This window comes from Phoenix dactylifera, unplaced genomic scaffold (assembly GCF_009389715.1).
Source record: "Phoenix dactylifera cultivar Barhee BC4 unplaced genomic scaffold, palm_55x_up_171113_PBpolish2nd_filt_p 000590F, whole genome shotgun sequence".
Classification (NCBI taxonomy): Eukaryota; Viridiplantae; Streptophyta; class Magnoliopsida; order Arecales; family Arecaceae; genus Phoenix; species Phoenix dactylifera.
In genome coordinates, this window is record NW_024067989.1 from 234080 (window position 1) to 239302 (window position 5223).

Below are 5223 nucleotides of genomic sequence, written 5' to 3' on the forward strand. Positions count from 1 at the left end.
AAATCGAGAAGCCCCTACTTTTCCTTCCAAAATATGTTTGAGGGCTTCTAACCTTTCTCTATTAATATTGTTCACATTTACTTTTTAGAAGCTTTCCTTGTGATTTTTCCAAACTATTTTTCTTACTTGATTCAATCAAAGGATTGAATCAAGTGTTGTAAGGTTTGTAGGTGAGCCAAAGTTAAAACCAACGATATAAGGGTTTGATTGTGATCCCGGAAAAACAATCGGATGGTTCTAGTCGGTGAGCCTGTGAAAATCGACCGAGTTCGTTGTGATCTCGCAAAAACAACAAGTTGGGTTGTGAACTTATAAAACAACCGGCTGTAATCCTAGGGATTATAGTGAACTCCTAAGTGCGGCTTGGAGAGTGGACGTAGGAGCAAGAGTTGGCTCCGAACCACTATAAAGTCTCTTGAGTTTGTATTGATTAATTGTCTCTTCCCCTCTCTCCATTCACTATATCTAGTAATCTATTTAACCTGCTTGCAATATATTTAATTATTACTCATTAAGTTTTAATTTGTCAATAATTAATTAAAACCCAATTCACCCCCCTCTTGGGTTGTCTCCTTGGGCAACATCCATCAACACTATGGTTCTGATTGTTTGTACTCCATCAACATTAGTGATGGAAGAGAATATGCAGACCGCAAATGGTATTTTTTTTGGCTAAAAAAGCAGTAGCGACGGGCTTTAAAGCGTCGGTAGATCCTCTCTTCCAGCGATGCTTTGGAAAAGCGTCGGCAGATCCCCCTCTAGCGACGCTTTGGAAAAGCGTCGGCGAAAGTTTTTCCCACTCTTGAATAGATGATGCTTTTACGACGCTTTTAGAAGCGTCGGAAGATATTTTAGCAATGCTTTTTAGCATCGGGATAGGCTCCAAAAAGCGTCGAGAATACTATATTATCCTGTAGTGCTTCTTGTATTGCCGTTGAAAGTGGTTCCTATGTTCTTCGGTGTTAAGTATGCTGAATTTTTTTTTTTGGAAAACCATGGCTGAACCTGATTGGGTTGCCTACGTACCCCTTCATAAGGGGGATCAAGCCATACGTAGTTCTTTTTAAGTTTTAAAATGCAGCGGAAAAATCGAATCAAATAATTTAATTCATGCATGCTTACAAGATCAAATCTAGAAATCAGCACCTTAAGAATACATAGGATTATGCCGAAATCGTTTAAATAATTATGCTAAAACATTCATGCATGATTAACTATCAGATCTGAAACTTAAGAACTCTATTTTGATTAATCTCCGAATATCCATCGAATGGATTCTGGAGATAACTCCGTGAGGAGCCCCAAAGGAGGGTAAAACCTCGGAAAATCAGACCTAGACCCTGACTTCAAAATAAAATATTGATGTGGGATTAATACCTTTTATGATAGAAGAAACTTATGGATCCATTCTTGACTTCGCAGCCACGCACATGAATGGCCTTTATGAGAAGTACACGCGAAGCCCTAGGTAGATCGTCTTCCGCGGAAGTGCTAGCTCGCGCAGGAACGCAGAAATGGCTGAAGCTTTCTCCTTCTAAACACTCAACCTTTGATTGTTCTTCAAGGAGATGGAGGATGGACATGAGGAAGAAGGAGAAGAAGGGATGGAGGCCCTCAAAGAATTTTTCCGGAATTTTTTGAAACCTCTAAATATGGTATATCTTGAACCCAAGGCATGGGGGTCTTTTATAGCCAAAAGACCACCCCACGCCTCACACCTAATTTAGCCAACTAATTTGGCTGATAAATTTCTCAAAAAATTCTGGTGGTTTGGCAGCTAAGAGCATATAAACATATCCAAATTTTGTACATTTTGGATCCCTAAAAGATAGAAATTCATGCGTCCAAAGTTCAGCCGCAGACCACCCTATTTCATGCACCATGCAATCCCTACAAATTAGGAAATTCATCTAAATCTTTCTAGAAAGATTTAAGGCACCATTTTTATAGAAAATATATCCCCACGCCTCCTCTCTTCTCACGCCAATTTTTGGCTAAAAATAAATAGGATAGATTAAGGTGTCATTTTTCTCCAAGAAGATAAGGATGGGTTCCTAAAATTTAGGAATTCTTCTCCTTATCCAATTCTGATTATTTGGACTCATAATCCTCATTAAATAAGGTCTTCTAATTGATTTGGATCAAGCCAAATCCAATTGGGTCAAGTTTCATTAATTGGGTCAAGCTCAATCTACTTGGGTTGAACCCAATCCAATTAGGTCAAACCCTGATGCAGCCCAAATTGAATCCTATTCAATTTGGCTCAACCTAAGCCCAATTACTCAATCAAATTGAGTTCATTAGCAATCTAATTGCTAATTAGTCCTCCAATAATTCAATAATTATTTTAATGCAACTTTTGCTTTGGATAATTTGTCAATCGAATTGACCAAATTATCCCTAAATGATTCTTAATCATCAATCAGCCATTTGATCAACCTAGAAACTTGTATGCGTGTGACCTCATAGGTTCGAACCTAAGTCAGTAGTATAGGAACGTCTTTCTATACTAATCGATGTGACCATCTAGCAATGGTACCCGATGTCCGGATAGGCCGAATATATGCGAAGCAAATATTCTGGAACCCTGGACTATGGTTACTGTATAATTCAATCCCTTTGACTCCTAATGCCAGGATGACTTAGAGCTCACTGTCAACCCTATAATTAGTACATCCATTATGTGATTAACTTTAGATATCCCGTGACTTCTCACTGGGATTACCCTGGCCAAGGTTTTGCTAAATTAATCACAAGACATTATCTTCTGTTTCCAGAAGGCGTCAATTCCATCTCGACTCACAACTAACTACGCAAGTACTTGACTGCACCTAGTGACCTTTCGTCACTGAATTAGAAATTCAGGTAGTCTGGTACCAAAGTACAGTAAGTTGCTTGCTAGTCACTGGTTGCGATCTCAGGTTAGAGGGCCAAACTTATACCTATATCCACTCGAAACATCTCTTGATAGTAGAGCATTCCGGAATTGGTCACGTTTAGTGAAATGTGTGACACAACGATCTAATCTCGATAATGTTGTCGTCCTAGTAACAACATATCATTTGGTCGCGAACAAGTTTAAGGACTCAAAGATAAATCCTCCTTTATCATAACATAAGTCCTAAGGACTTCATCATATAAGAGTTCATTTGAAGATGAAATGATGAATAATGCCAAATAATACTTTATTAATTTATCAATTCATTTACAAAATTCAATCATCAATATGCTGACAATTGACATTTAGGATATAATTTCCAACAACTCCCACTTAGCCTAAAGCCAATCGGCACAGTATCTAATACCCATCTTCGACTTGTGTTCGTTGAACTCTTTGATGCCGAGGACTTTGGTAAATGGATCAGCCAGATTTTCTTTTGTATCAATTTTCTGTAGAATCTGCCACTATGTGCAGCTTGAAACTCTTTCAACAGATAGCACCACCCTTAAGAGTAAAGATATAACCTGACACGCTCTTGCTATCATCTTGATCTGACTAAAAACTTGAGTCGGTATATCCCTCAAGTTTTAAGTCAGAATCACCATAGACAAGCCACTGGTCTTTAGTATTTCTCAAATACTTGAGGATGGTTTTTACAACCTTCCAGTGGTTGCTTCCTGGATCAGACTGGTATCTGCTCACTACTCCTGTGAGTATGCCACGTCTGGTCTAGTATATGTCATGGCATACATTATAGATCCCACAGCCGAAGCATATTGTTGCCCAGAGATGGTCACCCAAGAGGGGGGTGAATTGGGTGTTTTAAAACTCTTCGGCTAATTAAAATTAAAACACACAAATATATGAAATAAGGTAATGATAGTGGGATGAGAAGACACAATCACAAACACACGGTTTTATAGTGGTTCGGAGCTTCCACCGCTCCTACATCCACTCCCCAAAGCGCCTTTGGGTATTTCCACTATAATCCAAGATTACAGTACGGTAGTTTTGCGAGTTTACTACCCAACTCGTTGTTTTACACCGGGCTCACAACAAACCCTAAACCCCCAATTTCTCTTAGGCTTGGGACGCCTTTCCCTTGTTCCAAGTCCCTTGACTTGAACAAGCACTACAATCAAAGAGTTTACAAAAGAGAATAAAAGGTCTAAAAAGCAAATATATCAATTATGAACAATTTAACCCGGAAGAATCTTTTTGCCGTTGGAAGCGTGGGAGATGTTGATTCTTCCGATGTGGAGTGCGTAGGATCGAGTGTGAGCTTTGAATCCCGAGCGCACGAGAGCGGTTGAGCTTGAAATCACAAGAGAACCTTGAATGCACTTGATTTCTACACTTTAATGCTCTCACTCTCTTGAACTTTTCTCTCTTGAATAATTTTGCTTTTGGGTTGGTGAAGAGTTGTTGAGAACCACTTAAGAGGTCCCTTTTATAGCCCAAAAAGCAAATATAGCCGTTAGAAACAAAAAGAGAAGGATTTGAAATTCAAACCAAACCTGAAAAGCTGTCAGTCGCGTCCCAGGCGCTCCGGGGACGTCTCTGCTACAGCGAGAGACATCTCGCCTACAGGATTTTTACTTTTTACTTTATCTGGGGTCGACTCGGCACTTTACGGGGACGTCTCGGCTTGTCTGCACTTTTTGAGTGGGGACGACTCCGCTTGTTTGGGGACGACTCCGCTTCTTTATCTTTGAAAAATGTGTCCTCTGGAATTCCCTGAGAGAGTCGACTCCGCTCTTTCAGGGGACGTCTCGGCTTGTCTGCACTTTTATGCATGGGGACGTCTCCGCTATCTCAGGGTCGACTCCGCTTCCTTATCACCGCAGAAACCATTCTCTGGAAAACCCTGAGAGAGCCGTCTCCGCCATCTTGGGGACGACTCGGGAAGTCTCCTTTTTGCTTGCGGGGACGACTCCGCGTACAGCGGGGACGTCTCGCGCATATCCCTTGAAAAACGTCTTTCTGCCGCCACTGAGAGAGTCGACTCCGCTACTGAGAGAGTCGACTCCGCTAACGCGGGGACGACTCGGCAGGTGTCGGGGACGTCTCCAAGTGTGCCAGTTCTTCCTGTTTGTGCCAGAGACGTCTCTGAAACTATCAGGAGACGTCTCGGCTGTCCCTGAACTTTTTCTTTAGCTCAAAATATTCTTCAATAAATTCATAAAAATTATGGGAACTTGCCTAGACATTTCTTAACAATATTCTAAGTAAAACACATGAATTTCTCAATTGAATTGTTAAGATATAATGGAATTTTACTC